This window comes from Alexandromys fortis, unplaced genomic scaffold, assembly GCF_014885135.2.
Source record: "Alexandromys fortis isolate MF-2015 unplaced genomic scaffold, M_Fortis_MF-2015_v1.1 scaffold_128, whole genome shotgun sequence".
Lineage (NCBI taxonomy): Eukaryota > Metazoa > Chordata > Mammalia > Rodentia > Cricetidae > Alexandromys > Alexandromys fortis.
In genome coordinates, this window is record NW_026068012.1 from 428,386 (window position 1) to 445,185 (window position 16,800).

Here is a 16,800-nt window from a genome sequence, read left to right on the forward strand (position 1 = left end):
AACCCAGACTCAGCTTACTGGCTCTACACATCCTGCCAACTCCCCAAAGATTTTGAAGGGTAAACTTATACCCCCCCTGGGGCCTGCACACATCTTCTGGGCCTCACTAGAGACGTCTATGCACTGTTAGGACAAGGTATGGGAACACCTAGAACCCAGTTTTGTCCAAGCTTCAACTGGGTTCTTGGCCTCCTCCTCCTCAAATGTGCCAGCCATGGCTCCGCGTCAGACAATCCCAGCGCTCTGGGGACAGTCTGGAAATACCAGAGAGGCAGAGGAAGCTGCCTTCAGAACCTGGCTCGCCATTTTCTTTCCTTTTGACCTTTTCAGCTCTGAGTAGAAACAGGAATAAGAGTTATAATGATACATGTTTATGGGTTTTAGGTAATTAATCCCTAGGAGTCCTCTTCTGAGGGAAAGGTTTGCTACCCACCTCATACATCAGGCAAGCAAAGGGCCATATGGCTTGGCTGGGCTGGGTGGTCGCTGGTGTCAGTAGAAGAGCCGAGGGAGTGGCTTCAACAGTCTTTGGCTTCTTGGCCCTTGTCCAGATTGCTGGGCCATGCAGCCCCTGGAAAGGAGACACAGGAGAAACTGAAAAGGACCAGACCATAAACTCCCAGGAACAGTTGCCTCTAGCTAGGAGGTTGTAGTGAGAGTTTGTTTGCCTGAAGATCAGAGTGCAGAGCTAAGCCACTAGAGGCCAGGCAGGGGTGGTGCACATTTTTAATCCCTGGGATTTAGGAGACAGAAGCAGATGGATCTCTATGAGTTCAATGCCACCCTGGGCTACCCTAGATTGATCCAGTCTCAAAGAGAAAAGAGCCAGGCCTTGGTGGCTTTAATCCCAGCACTAGGGGGGTGGAGGCAGGAGTGATATGGCTGGGCAGAGAGAGGACTATAAGGCAGGAGGAAACAGAAGCTCAGTTGCAGGCTGAGGTTTGGTGGAGACAGATGCAGTCTGGAGATGCAGTCTGAGGATTCGTAGAGACAGGACTGCCCCTTTGGTTTGAGCGTTGATAAAGCTCAATGGTCTCTCTAGAGACTGACCACCCTGCTTCTCTGATCTCTCAGCTTTCACCCGCTAATATCTGACTCCAGGTTTATATTATTAAGAGCAATTAGAATTTGTTCTCCAGGAGGTTAGGGTTTTGGGGCCCTGCCTGTGTCTGCTTCTCTTAGAGACGACAGAAGCCATTCCATGAGGGGTTCACCCACCGCTCACTGCCAGTTGCTGCATTCTGTAATGCCACTCCCTAGAAGGAAGCTCCAAGGGACCAAATCCCCAGGTACGTGGCCTTGTAGTCAATACAGGGAAATATATGCTGAAGTATCCACAAAGAGTCTTGGGGACATGAGTTCCAGGGACAAGACTTGCTTGGTAACACTGAGCAGGATGTCCCCAACCTGCTTGAGAACACTCTTTTCATTTTACATTTTAAAAAATCTATTTTTGTGGGGTTTGTAGACATTTATATTTTAACCTTTATGTGTTAATCCTCTTTAGAGGTTGTATCGCCAGACCAGCCCTTGGGCTCGGCAGGACAGCAAGGAGGAAAGCGTATGCCTTTCAAGTGTCCTGCTGGCTCTTCGTGTAAGAGGTGTCCCCAACAGGGTCTTAAGCAAGCCGTCCAGAGAAGCAGACAAACACAAGTCAAGTAGACAAATAAATAAAGCTAACTCAGGTCCTTCTGGCTCCTCCATTAGAACCTCTGGCTTCCTGTTCTAGCTGCTGTGTGGCCATGGCTACCCTGGCTTTCTCTGGAGGTCCCAGGAAGAGAGCCCTTTCCAGAGAGTCCCACACAGATTTTACATTCCCCAAGATCCTCATGGTGCCCGTAAGTCAGCAGTAACCAAGTTTTCCCTCGACCCTTTCTTATCTGTTTGCAGCAGATCTTTTCTGAACAAGTTAGAGTGGGGTGTTGGGGTGCAGATGAGAGAAGAGAAACCAAATCAACAGCTGTGTCGAGGTAGGGGAGATGGCAGAGGCACAAGGAGGTGTTTGGAGAGGACCCTCCGTGCCCAGCAGGTGGAGACGCTAAAGCTTCCGGTTTGTAAATGACCCCAACAAGAATTGCCTGTTTTTCTTTTCCTATGGGAGCAGGCCTGGCCCGGCAGGTTCCTCCAGGGTGTGGGCGCCCAACCCTGTTTGGAAGCTCTTCTCTGCTGCCTCACTGAGAGCTCATGCGAGTCCATACTGACCATTTACCTAATCTGCAATCCCTTGTCCATTTTACAGACGCGGGTGTTCTGGCTTCCCAATTCAGTTGTACATTTATTATTAGTAGCCCAGAACATAATTTCCACAATCAATATTCATTAAAATGGCCGACTTTAAAAGTCCTTCTCGTGTGCTGTCGACTGAGAGGTACGAGCTAATTTTAGCCTCTCTCCCATATCTTGGTCTCCCCCTCTGTGCCCATTTCCTCTCATCTGGGAGCACCCTCCCCGATGGGGGCATCTGGAGGCCACGTGTGTCTTTTCTTCGCTCCTACATGTGATCATTTATTTGATTACTGCAGGAGGCTGGGTAGATTCAGAAGCACAAGGAGCCACCCCAAGACCCACGATGACCATCCTCGGTGCTGTCTGTCAGTCAGGTGGATGGACAGCATCTGCTCTGAGAGATGCTGCCCCGCCCGAGCTCACCCAGTCTAAAATCTCTTGCTCTGTTTGGACTGATAGCTTCATATTGAAGTAATTTCTCCCAACCAAAGGGTCTAGAATAGGTCCAGGCATCATCGACTTGACGTAGCTGTGACTGCCTGGGGAAACCTGGCAAGGATTACGGAGAGTGTGTCTGGCAGATGGCTCTGTCCCAGCTCAACAGTCTGTGAACACTATTAGTAACCCTCGAATCTGGCCTCCGGGAAGTGCTAGCCACTAGTGACCCTGCTCAGATGCTCCCATGAGCAGTTGTACAGAGAGATAATGTGTAGCTTCGTAAGTAGTCAACCACTCTGAGTTGAGGGCTTGCCCAGGAGATGGAGAAGGTGTGCCTACCGAACCCAGGACTGTTGTTAAAGGAAGAGTGGGAGGAAGTGGTTTGCTCGACCTCATACCCCTTATCTGAAGCAAACACATGAGCTCCGAGTGCGAAAGTGTGGGCGAGGGTGTGAGGAAGCTGGAACCCTTCGGCACTGCCCGTAGGAAAGTGAAACGGCATGATCATTGCAGAAAGCAGGTAGAGACTACTAAAGAAGAAAAAATAAAAAAATTCAAAACACAAAACCCATGCATAGGATTGCTTCCAGATCTACCGGTTCACTCCTAAATACGATCTAAAGCAGGAGCTCAGGTTTGCACACCAGTGTTCATGGCAATATTCTTGCAGAGTCCTGACACACTACACAAGGGGGATGAGCCCTGATGGTGACAGCTAATCTTGGCTGTCAACTCTATACTCTTGTGTAGTGGGACAATGGTCTGTATCCTGTCACTTGTATTATTTTTAAATAAATACTAATTGGCCAGTAGCCAGGCAGGAAGTATAGACAGGGCAACCAGGCAGGAAGTAGAGGTGGGGAAATGAGAATTCTGGGAAGAGGGAAGTTTCAGTCTACAGTCATCACCCAGACACAGGGCAAGCAGGATGTGACTGCCTCGCCGAAAAAGGTACCAAGCCACGTGGTTAACTCAGACAAGAATTGTGGGCTAATATAAGTTATGAGAGTTAATAAGAAGCCTGAGCTACTAGGCCAGTCAGTTTATAACTAGTGTAGACCTCTGTGATTTCTTTGGGACTTAACGACTGTGGGAACCCGGCAGGACAGAAACCCCAGTCAACCCACTTGTGAAGAGGAAACCCCAACTGAGAATCGCCTCCATCAGACTGGCCTGTGGACACATCTCTGGGACATTTTCTTGACTGCCAGTTGAGAGCCCTCCAGGCAGGTGGGCCTGGGCTGTGTGAGAGGGCAGCTGAGAACGTCAGGGGAGCAAGTCAGCAGGCAGGGCTCCTCGGCTTCAATCCTGCCTCTCGGCTCTTCCCTTGACTTCTCTCGAGGGCAGACAGTAATCTGGACGACAGAGAAACCCTTTCCTCCCGCAAGCGGCTTTTGAGAGGGTTTGCTCACAGCGCCAGAAGGCAAATGAAGGCAATGACTCCATGCTGAGCGAAATAAGCAAGTCTCCCATGCTCCCATTTCCAGGGGGTGTGAGACTTACCTACGCTGGCAGAAAGCAGGACGACGCAGCAAATGTCACAACGGGATCCACTTTTATGTACAATTAGTATATGCTAATAAAAGTAAATATTCAGAATTGCTGGGCACAGTATGGTCTTTAATCCCAGCACTTGGGAGGCAGAGGCAGGAGGATCACAAGTCCCAGGGCGTAGCTCCTGTTTGGCGGGATAAACTTTTGATGGTGGAGAATGATAATGGCGGTAAACAGCATCGATGTTTAACGCCACTGAATTATACACTTTCAATGATTAAAACAGCAAACTTAAAAACTCCTTTTCTTCTAACTAAAAAAAAAACCCTGTGATATGAACAACGCAAATACTGAGATACTAAAGTGTGCCCAGTTTTTAGAAAACTGTTATGCTGTTTAGATTTATTTCTTTTTTGTGTCAGATGCCTCAAAACTGTGGGTAGTGTGCGGTGTGGGTGCTGGGAGCTGAGCTCTGGTCCTCTGCAAGAGCAGCAAGAGAACCATTTCTCTAGTTTACTCTGTTGGCTTGTTTTATGGTTTCTGTTTGTTTCTGACACGGTCTCTCTTAGGAGCCCAGGCTGGCCACAAACTTATGGCAATCCTCCTGCCTCAGCCTCTTCCTTACTGTTACCACTGTGCTGGGCTGGACTCCTGTCCACCCTCCATGGGTGCCCACGGGTTACTAAACCTCTCTCGCCGCTTCTGCAAGGAGGTTCCATCTAGCGGCAAACACACCCACACTCAGGAAGTTTGTGTGTCTTGCGTTGATCTTTTAAAGGTTCAAATTTACTTTTATCCATTCATATAAAATCCTGTGAAGCACAGCTTTGGCATGCCAGTAGAGCCAGCTGTATGGAAAAGCTCATGACATATGAAATCACCGTTTTATATGGTAATCATTACTTACTGAAACTTTTGGCGGTTCATGTTTGACTTCCACATTTGTGGACAGGAATATAAAAACTGCTAGATGTCGTCTGTGGTCCCCTTTAATACAGAAGCTTCTCTCTCCTGTCCATGTCAAACATCTGGATCCCTTTAACTAAAGAACACCTTGACGGGCTATTTGGACCTTCCCCTTGGCTTTCACATTCATCCAAATGCATGAATATTATAAACTTGAACTTGTAAAACACAGTGTTAGCAATGAAGCACTCCATCTGTTGCAAGCATTAGGATCCCTACCAGCTTTGAGTCGCAGGTTTCCGCTGGTCAAACACACTTGAAGAGGCTCTATATCTGTTCCATTTCCGTTTGATCCAGTTCAGCAAGGACTTCAATCCATTGCTGACTTTATATCTGGACACACATAGAGCTCGTGAGAGATGGGTCAGAGAAGTATTTATTCTGATTGACCATGCTCTGAGAATGGTATTTATTTATTTGTTTACTTATTTTTGAGACAATGGCTCACTATTTAGCCTAGGCTAGCCTAGAACCAATGATTCTGTCTGATCCTCCTGAGTGCTGGGATTACAGGCATACAATACTGTGCCTGGCAGTTTTAAATTTTATTTTTTATTATGGCTATCTCATAATCTCATGATGGCATCTTTGCGTTTGTATATAATGTATCTTGATCGTATTCACCCCATAACCCTCTGCTGTCCTCCCCCACTCCAGCGGAGCCCATTCTCTCCCCATCTAGCCCCCTTGTTTCTTGTCTTTTTTGTCTGTGTGTTTCCTAATGACTTTTATTAGGGTTGTTGACTTGATTATTTACAGGAGCATGGACACCATTACAGAGGATGTCCACTTTTTGCAAGCAATGATTTCCAGTGGCTCCTAAGGGAGGGGCAGGGTTTTATGAGACCCACCCCCACTCTCAATGGGATGTTGAGCGGTCCTCTGTCACGAAGCTAATTAGAGCTGTTGAAAGCCCAAAGCACAATGGCCGTGTCATGCCCAGAAGACGAGGCTCCACAGCACTCTGCCTCCTCCTCCAGCTCTCAAACTCTTCCCACCCTCTTTTCTGGGACACTCCTTGAGCCTTGGGTCAGGGTGTGAGAGATGGACTTCCCGGGTAGGACTGAGCGTTCAACCATCACTCTCAGCCCTTAGAGAGTATTTGCAGCAGCCACCACCCACAGAGAAAAGAAGCTTCTCTGAGGAAAGAAACTGTGGGTTTTCTGGTTTGTTCAAGCCTTCTTTCTCTACCAGGAGTGGGGAGCTGCTGCTGGCGTGAGCTGTTTCCCAGCGCTCAGCTCAGCACTCGTGGGTGTTCACCATCCACCAGGCACAGAATCCTCCACAGCACAGAATTCCATCACAACAACCACCGCCCTAAAAACATTGTAGCAAATGATAGTGGACTAGTTTAAAACCAGAAACTTACTCTCTCATAGTTTTTTTTTTTTTCGAGATAGGGTTTCTCTGTGGTTTTGGAGCCTGTCCTGGAACTAGCTCTTGTAGACCAGGCTGGTCTCGAACTCACAGAGATCCGCCTGCCTCTGCCTCCCGAGTGCTGGGATTAAAGGCGTGCGCCAACACCGCCCGGCTCTCATAGTTCTTGAGGCTGAAAAATCCATGCTTAAACTGTGGACTGGGCCTTGCTCCCTCTGAAGTCTTAGGTGTGTGGGGGGTTCTTTCTCACCTCTGTTTGGTTTTGGCAGCTGCCTGCAACCCTTGGCATTCTTTGGACAGCAGCTGCACAGTCCAGCCTCTGGCTGGTTATGGATTAGGGGTCTACGTCAGTGTTATCTCAGCATGATGGGGCTCACGGGCATAACCTTCTCTTTACTCTTAGCACACAACATAACAGGCTTCTTGAAAGCATTGTTTTGGATGGAGTTCTACTCACTTGCTCTCCCCCATCTCCCCGCTTTCACACTGCTTGTACAATCCAGCTCCCAGGGTCTCCCTTCTGCATTCAAACCCAAGTTCTAACCCCACCCACAACCCCGTCATTCTCTCCTTTTTAGCTTCCTGGCCTTCACACACGTTCACTCCCACAGAGCACATATGTATAACAGTCTAGAACCTGAGCATGAGAGAACACATATGGTGTTCCTTCTTCTGAGCTGGGGCTAGTTCAGCTAATGCATTTCTGATCCCTCCCATTTTCCTGTAAACTTTATAATTACATTTCTCTTTACAGATTAATAAAACCCCAATGTGTACCACATTTTATTATCTAGTCATCTGTTGATAGACATCTAGACCAATTCCACATCCTCCCTAGTGTGAAAAAAAAAAGAACCACTGGAAAACGTGAATATATCATTTTGATGGTTAGAAAGAAAATGCCCTCCAAAGGAGCGGCACTATTAGAAGGTGTGGCTTTGTTGAAGCAGGTGTGGTCTTGTAGGCAGAGACTGCTCTTTTGTTCCCAGCCTCCCAGACCTGAATAATCACACAGAAACTATATTAATTAAAATATGGTTTGATCTATTAGCTCAGGCTTCTTATTAACTAACTCTTACATCTTAAATTAACCCATTTCTATTAAGTTGTGTATCACCATGAGGCTGGGGCCTACTGGTAAGGTTCAAGAGTGTCCTTCCTCTTCTTTGGCATCTACATGGTTTCTCTCTGATGCTGCCTACTTTCTCTCTATACCTCTGCTCTGATTTCCCACCTAGCTTTGCTCTGCTAAGCCATTGGCTGACACAGCTTTTTTCATCAACCAATAAAAGCATGGTTCTGTTGGAGGAAGTGTGACACTGTGGAGGCGGGCTTTGAAGTCTTACATACACTTAGGCCACACCCAGTGAGACAGTTCACTTCCTGTCTGCCTACATGATGAAGAATTCTCAGCTACCTCCCCAGCAACATGCTGCTTACATGCCACCATGCTCCCAGCTGCCATGCTCCCCGCCATGATGACAGAGGACGAAACCTCTGAAACTGTAAGCTGCCACCTCAACTAAATGCTTCCTTTGTAAGAGTTGCCACGGTCGTGGTGTCTCTTCACAGCAATAGAAACCCGAACTAAGACAACTGAGATGTGGTAGGATTTGAGATCTTTCCCCCGCCACAATATTTTTACTGATTCTTCCTGAATTTCACACCATGAATCCAAATCCCACTCATTTTCCTGTTCTTCCATGACCACCCTCTGCCCTTGTACCCCCCCCCCCCAGAAAATAAAAATAAAAAAGTCTTGCCATGGAAGCTGTGGTATCAGGGTGTGTCACCCAGTAGACCCTTTGGCCAATCAGCATCACTTGGAAATGTTCATTGCCTTGAGTCATTGTCTGAGGCCTCTGGCTTCTGCGACACCACTGATCCTGGACCCTCACCGAGACTGCTCTTGGGTGTCCTGCTGTTGCCCTGAGTCATGGAGACCCTGCACGCGTTGGCCCTGCAGGACTGGATCTTCCAGGTGCTCTAGGAACTAACAGATGGGGTAGGTACTGGGGTGGGGCAGCTCAAAGCCCTGGATCTGAGTCTGGTTGGTAGCTGAGTTGGTCAGCCCTCCAGCTCTCCCATGCCCACACCACCTGTCCAGGAAAGGGCAGAGCCAACTCTCCAGTGCTGCCCAGGTAAAGAACAGGACCAGCCTTCCTGCATCCATGTCATAGGGGCCAGATCTCCCACACTGCCCAGTGAGGGGAGGGGCTAGCTCTCCCACATGCCTCAGTGAGGGGCAGGGCCAGCTCTCTCAAGTGCTGCATCCGGTGAGGGATGGGGCCTTGTCTCCTGCATCCACTGGCACCACCGTGGTCCAGCTCAGTGCAAGACTCAGACATCAACAATCAACACAGACCCCTGATGCCAAAGGGCCACAGACCCAGATGTGGCCCTTGGTGGTAGTACAGGTCCAGATATCACCATGGCCTTAGGTGGCAGTGCAGGCCTCTCACATCAGGCTGTCCCTCACCACCTTCTCGTTTCCGGTGCTGCCTCTCTTCACAGAGTATAAACTGCTCAACCTCTCCTCCCCATCTCTCCACCACATCCTTGCTGTCATAGTGGCCCCCACCCCGGCTGGGTCTCTGCGGCCTCTGGACTTGTGATCTTCACACAACTTAATCTTCAAAGAATATATTCCAGGTTGTAGTCCCAGTGACAAGAATGGGAGGGAAGACTTGCAGGTCCCTGAGTGGGCGTACAATTCAGCTTCCATTGGATGGAGACTCCGTGTTCCTAAACAATCCACCAGGAACTACAAGCACCCAAGTAAAGGAGTCTCTTTCCAAGGCTGGCCCAGCCCCACTGAGCATGCGTTCTGCGGACCTGGCAGGAACCAAGGCTCCATCTTGGCAGCTCTCTGTCATTGGTCAGAGTAAAGCGTGGGCGCACACCTCTTTCTCAGTTTCCGTGGATGTGGGCTCCCTGACGTCAGAGCCCTTTCCTTGGGGTCATGCTCCAGCCTGAGCAACTTTTGGCTTTAGTGTATGAGCAGACAGCCCGGTGGCAGTGACTTCTGAGAAATCCAGACTTTCTCAACAGAGTTGTCATTTCAAAAGGAAGAAAAGGTACTTGGTATTAAAGACTGTGGGATTTGGCTATGACCCCAACATTTCTAAAATTGGAGGCTGTTTGGTAGAAATCGACTTTTTTTTTATTAAACCAGTGGGCTCTTCCCCAGGGTGTAGTCAAGAGGTTGCCTTGGGAGAGGATGGGGGCGTTGGAATTTGATAAAGGCTGTCTGTCCCCCTTTCCTGGGCTCATGTGTGCAGGAAAGTTAAGTAGCCCATCAAATATCCATTTGGGTCCTCAGCACACAGACCACCCCGTAACTGGAGCCACACAGACTTCTGCTGATCATTCCCATGGTAGAAACACAGATTTTTCACCACATTCCAAGAAAATCCTGAAATAAAGTCCTGTAGACAGATTGGATTTCCCCCCACCTAGGAAATGATATTTCACACACCACACCAGCAGTACGTCTGCGTAAGCAGATGTCTCAGGAGCCATGAGAGAGGTCCAAGCTGGTAGGTCACCAAGCACATGGGGATCTGGAGCAAGAGGGTCCAGAATGTGGCTCTTATCCCAGCTCCTAGACTTAAAGAATAACACCCAAGGAAAATGGTGGCACTGCGGCTTCCTACCCAGGAACCATGGGGCAGAGTGTTTGTGCTCTCTAGAAGGCCAGAAGGCTGACAAGACACTCTCGGGGTTGAGAAGTTTTAAAATTAAAAATCTCAACAAAATGTAAAAGTTTTAAAACTTTTAGCCAAACGGCTGAGAAGCGACGGTTTTAGCAGGGCAGCGTCACTGGACAGCCCCACAGCTTAGCTATGCCTCACCTCCTTCATTCACCCCTTTTCTGTTGCTCTTTTGAAGACAGGATCTCATAGAGCCCAGGCACGTCTCCAACTTGCTTTGTAGCCATTGCTGGCCTTGAACTCCTGATCTCCTACCTCCAAGTCCCAAGCGCCAGGATCACAGACGTGCCGCCACATGCCTGGATTTCTGTTATATGGGCTTGAACTTGCGTGGGAAGTCCTCTACCCACCGAACCAAGTCCGCTTCCCGAAGTTTAAACATTAAGGCCCGCATCCCTCTCCACGGGGCTCTCTAGACTTCTCACCCCCTAGGAAACCAGTTTCCAAGCTGGGATAACAATAGCTTCCTTGGCAGCTCTGCTACAATAAAAACCCCTCTCTCCACAGCCGATATCATCAGGGCAGTCTCTCTTCACTGACAATCAGGCTGGCCTTGCCTTCCTGCATTCTGCTTCATGTGGTAATACATGTTTACGCCCCGGAGGACTTGATGTCTGTCTTGAAATAAAATAAATGTGGGCCAAGGGCTTGGCGAGTCGGCTCAGCAGTGTGGAGCACTTGCTGCTCTTCCAGAGACCTCGATTCGATCCCTAGCATCCATGTGGCAGCTTACAATGGTCTCTAATTCATCCAAGGGACTTGCCACGTCTTCTGACCTCCCTGGACACCAGGTGTGCACATGGCGCGCGCGCGCGCGCGCGCGCGCGCGCACACACACACACACACACACACACACAAGCAAAATACCCACAAACACGGCATAAAATCTCAGCAAAATCAAAAAGGGCCAACTACAAGAGAGCATAACTGTAGTGCAAATTGTGTTTCTTGCCTCAATGCAATTTTTTTTCTCATCCTCTTTATCTTTGGGGGACATGGAGGGATCCCCAGTATGGGCTGAGGGCTTATGAACGTGCTTAGCAAAGCCTGCCTGGGTACCAGCACAGGTTCCTGCACTCCCATGCTCCTGTCTCAGGACCCTGTGATATACGACGCCTTCCAGAGAACAGGATGCAGATGCGCGGGGGAGAGTAACCGGAGAGCCATGCAAGAAGATATGTCTGTCTGCCCCTGGAGTTCAGCACATAAATTAAAAACCACAAATTCAAATATGAAGGAAATATTGACATTTCTCTTTCCCCTCCTAACTTTGGCTTTCTTCCCCATCAAGGTTAAGTTTGGGAGATGTGCAGGGGTTTTTTTCTCTTCGAATGACTTTCTCATGCTCCATCTTAATCATCCCCCTGGTGCCTAGCAACCAGTGTATCAGCATGCCTGGCTTAGAGATGCTGTCAGGAGCAGCGAGAACCCCTGTCTCCAACGCCCTGGCACCAGATAGCTAAATGTGAGTATTCACTGTGGCCATGGGCTTTTCTGGGAACAGAGGGACTAGGCAAGGGAAAGAGAGCCAGCACACAGAGATGGGCAGGACCCTGCAGAGGCCAAAGCTGGGCAGTCAGGTACTCAGCATCAACGGTCCTCCTCTTCTACTTAACTCTGTTCTGCATCACTAGATGTTCTGATGTCCCAGTTCCTGACTCACAGAGGGCAAGGGAAGGGGCCAGATGGCTCCCAGAAATGCCACAGGCTTAGAGCTATAGACCTGTCATCGTCTTGGGTATCTCCTTTTGGCTTTGTCCACAGCAAGTGGACAACTTCAAACAATACAGCGTCTCTAGCAATCTGTTCCGAGTTTTACAAAGTCCTGACTCATTTCTTCTGGAAATTTCCCTGTGAGCACAGAAAAAAATGAATGTGTGTGTATGCTTGTGTGTGTATGTGTGTGTGTGTGTGTCTTTTTAAAGACAGGATGACCCAGTTTCATTTCTGCTGCTGTGATAAAATACCGTAGCAGAAACAGCTTGCGGAGAAAGGGTTTATTCAGGCTAGCTTCCGGTCCATCACAGCAAGGAAGTCAAGCTCGCAAGACCTCCACCCAGCCAGTCTCCTCACAATCTGAGTCAGGCGCAGAGGGACACGCACACAGGATGCCCTCTGCCCCGCTGCTTTCTCTGCATCACTCGGGAGAATCAAGGTCGTCCTCCACAGGCAGCCCACCTGATGCGGACAGCCCTCCACTGAGACTCTCTTCTCAAGTTGTAGGTTGTGTCAAAACAAAATAAAACTCCACGAAATCTCTTTACTACGTGGCCCAGGTGGGCCTGGAACTTACCATCCTCCTGTCTCAGCTCCCCGAGTGCCGGGATTACAGATGTAGCCACCTGACATCCTGCTGAATCATGAAGGATGTCAGGACAGAAGAGGGTTTCTGGGCCAGGGAAGGGAAGGCTGGGAAGACTGTTTAGAAAACACCGAGGAAATCTGACGGTGATGGAGGAACTGATGACGAAGTGGGATACAGCCTGGGGCCAGATGGGGCTTTTTGGAAACTTGGCAGAGGCTTCAAATGGTGGCTTCCAGAGCTGGCAAACCACAGGCTGGTGAGGGTAGGATGTGCACCTGTAGGTGGGGCGCATGTGCCGGGCACCTGCAGCAGATGTCCTCTGAGTGAGGACAGAGCCCAGCAGTGTCTGCCTCACCAGCCACACTGCTGTCCTCCACACAGAGGGCCCATCAGGAACAGTAGCAAGGAATCGCTGGGGACCCCAACTCTTCACATCTGCTGGTGACTCGCTCTAGCATATTTTTGTTTGCTTGCTGTTTGTTTGTGAGACGGAGTCTCCTGTAACCCAGGCTTACCTCAAACTTCCTAGGTAGCTGAGGATACCCTTGGGTATGCTAGGATTACAGATGTGCACCGCTGCAGTCAGGCTGGGTTACAGATGTGCACCGCTGCCCTCAGGCTGGGATTACAGGTGTGCACAGCTGCAGTCAGGCTAGGTACAGGTGTACACTGCTGCATGTTAGGTGATCACGGCATCAACTGAGCTACACCTTGCTTGGGCCATAGAATATTTAAGACATGTTCTGGCCCCACCCCTCCACTGTATTTCCCATTGTGAGTCCCCAAAGCATCGCCCCTGGGCTTCCGGGAGACACCACCGGGAAGGAAGAAAATGGTGTGTTCATTTTGGCCTGTCCTTTTCGTCCGTTCCCATCTTGAAGCTGACCCTCACTCAGGGGCCCACAGTCATTTTGCTCTTTACTCCTACTCAGAATTGCCAGAAGGACTCAGGAAAGGTGTCATCTAACCCTGACGGTGTCAGAAACACTTTCAACTTGGCTGCATCTCTGGGCAGTGTTGTAGCAAAGCTATACCCCAGAAACGTCTGTGGAATTTATTAACCCTCTAAGTCCAGCAGGACTGTGAGATGTTTTTGTGTGCATTGAGGCAGAGAAAAATAAAAACAGACGAAGGGCTTAATTATTTAATTTTTAAAAGCATGCTTATTTTAATAAACTTTAAGCCCCCAAAGGCAACTACTAGCACTTAATACTCATGAGGTTGGCTCAATCATACACAGGAAAATGTCCTTTCTGTTGAATGTAATTAATCTTCTCTGCAGGCTTTACCATGCTAAGTAGCAGAGCCTACCTCACTCCTGATGCGTCTGCTCTCAGGGTTTATAAGAAACTGCATCGTCACGGGCCTGCTGCAGCTGTGAACATATGGACCGATGTGCTACCCCTGGAGATGAGGGTATCCGTGGGTAAGACTCGGAGGACCCCAGGAACACTGGGATCCCCCAACGTTTCAGTTTGCTTGGTAATAAGTCTACATCTCTGTCGTTCCCAACTACAGGCACCGCGTCTCTTACACCAGACAGAAACGCCTGACTCGGCAGGGCGAACCAGGGATCGGTGACAAATGGGTCACCCACGAGCGAGCGGTCCAACCCTGTGAAGCTTGCCTGTCCTTCTTGGGTGTGACAATTTCCTAGACACCAACCGTCCTGTCAGCACGCTAGATGTAAAATATTACACGTGGAGCTATGAAAAATTGCTCCCATCTCAGCACGTCCTCTGATTAATGAGTGACTCCATGGGGATTGGCTGGTTTGTTTGATTCTGTTACCTGGAATGACTGATGCCTGTTTTAAAAAACACTTAGCTGCAGCGCTGCTCCGTGTGAGATAATTTTCGTGTGCCTCGCGCAGCCACATCCAGAATAATTGGACTTTATTGCCTGCCTTCCATGCATGAACCCAAGTTCCCCAGAGAAGCCAGACATCTTGAGAGCTGCTGCCTTGGTCTTTTCACACTGTGACCTGCTGCCACCGTCACAGAAAAGCTCCTGCCAGATGGCCAGCCCGCCTTGTAGTGACATTTCCCGTTTTCCGTCCATTACTCACCAGTGGAAAATAATGGGACGTGAATTCCCCATTTTGAATACTATGTGGTTCTATCATTGTGGTTCCTGCACTAACGACAGATGAACTATCCTGCAGTCATTTCTCAGCTCCCTGGGGAGAAAACAGGCAGCAGGGCCCCGCGTTTGGCTGGAAAGGGGAACGGTGCCTGTTAAGGCATTCCCCGTGACGTTTACATTTAATTTCCTAGTTTTTTCCCTTATTGTTTACTCTTCTATTGCTCAGGCTGCCTTATTGTTTATTCTTCTATTGCTCAGGCTGCCTAAGATGTTTGAGCTCTGGCTTTGGCACTTTGGTGACGATTATGTCACCTGGAAGCTCCGTTTCCTACTGTTCTGGTGTAGAAATGAGGAGACGAACATTAGTCTTGTTTTGCCTTTAGAGGTCCAACTTTCTCTTCCACACGGAATCAAATGTCTAGGTCTTTTAGCATTCCTGACTTTTTACTTTAGAGTTTTCTTTAACGTAATCTAAAAAAGTTGTGTGTCTTTGTTGGGGTGTTTGTGTATGGGTGTAGTGCCTCTGCAGGAAGGAAGAGGCTACCAGAGGCCCTGGAGCTGGGGTGACAGGCAGCTGTAAGCCACCTGTGTGGGTGGGGACCTGGGAGCCAAATTCAGGTCCCCCTACAAAAGCGTGTGTGGTCCTGACTGTTGAGCCATCTCTCCAGCTCTAAGAAGCTTTACTGTTAAAAGTAGTTAATACCCTTCCGTGCTCGAGATTGTTTTTCTAGTTCCCTTTGGACTAGAGCCCTGAAGGTGCCTAATGTGAGTTATCCAGTCGCTTTGCTTATTTTTAGAGACAAGTGAATAATAGTAACATTATCAAGACAAACACTTGCAGCTGACACCCAGCTAGCCCTTTACCACCGGCAGGTGGGCGTGTCAGAGTATAACCTGCTTCCCCGTCCGTCACTGCCAGTCTGTGGGGCTGGTGCTGTTCTGATCATCAGGTTCCATGGAACAGAAGGAGGGGGTCCACGCTCTGCCGCCTACAGGGTTTGAACCCTCAATGTGATTCCAAGCTCTTAACCTCTGTGCACTGGGGAAGCCAGGATCTGGGAACACCTTCTTTCTGGAGAGTTCCCTCCCTTTCCTTCTCTTCTCAGACAAAAGGCAGCTCTGGAACTTCACCAGGTCTCTGCTAACTAGGCTCTCACGTGGGCATAGCGCTATGAGCTGGACCAGGTCCCATCCTCAGGCAGGCAGCCTAGAGGAACTGGGGTTTCTCAAGAGCTCCATTCACACAGGGGCATCTGCCTCTGACCTAGAGACAAGCGATTCACCCTAGGTCTAATACTATTTATAGATAAATTAACTTTACTTCAGTGAAAGAATGCATGTGGTACGAGGTAGCAGAACATTCTAGAAGCTGTGGAAAGTTATCAAGTGGACCAGAAGGTTCTAGAAATGGCTTCCCTTCTCTTCTCCCCCATCTCTACCACAGACAGAGTGAATGACAACCCTGCATGACCCTCTGTCCTTCACACACGATGACAGACAGCACCCAGCGTGACCTGCCCCAGAGTGTACCTTGCTAAGTAACTCAAGCCTTCTATATACTCATTTATATTCACCCAGACGACTGTTGTGGCTGCAAAGAAATGTTTCTTCCTCAATAGAATCATGATAATTTGAAAAGAAAACTATAGACAAGACATATTAATCATGTTTGAAAGGAGGCATCTCGTTATACAGAAGGCTTTCTGCATCTAAAATACCCTCTCCTCATGGAAGCGCTCTGTGACAGGGCTTCTGGGCATTGCTGGCTGAGCTTCCACCCTCAGGTCAAAGGTCAAACCTTGACCCTGAGCCAGTGCCCTTTAGATGACAATCTTCCTCAGCCACCTGGGTCACATCTGAGATAGGAACCTCTACAGAACCATCTACACTATGCTTCTTTAATTCAGATTGTACTTCCTAGTTTAAAAAGTGTGTGTGTGTGTGTGTGTGTAGAGATGACTCATGGTTAAGATCTGCTCTGCTTGGAGGAGGACCTGACTCTGGTTTCCAGCAAATATATGACGGTTCATAATCAATCAGCTGTCAACCCCAGTTCCAGGGACCCGAGGATGTCTTCTGGTCCCAGAGGGTACCTGGACACATGGTATAACATTTTCTCTCTGTCTCTGTCTCTGTCTGTCTGTCTGTCTGTCTGTCTGTCTGTCTGTCTCTCTCTCTCTCTCTCACACACACACA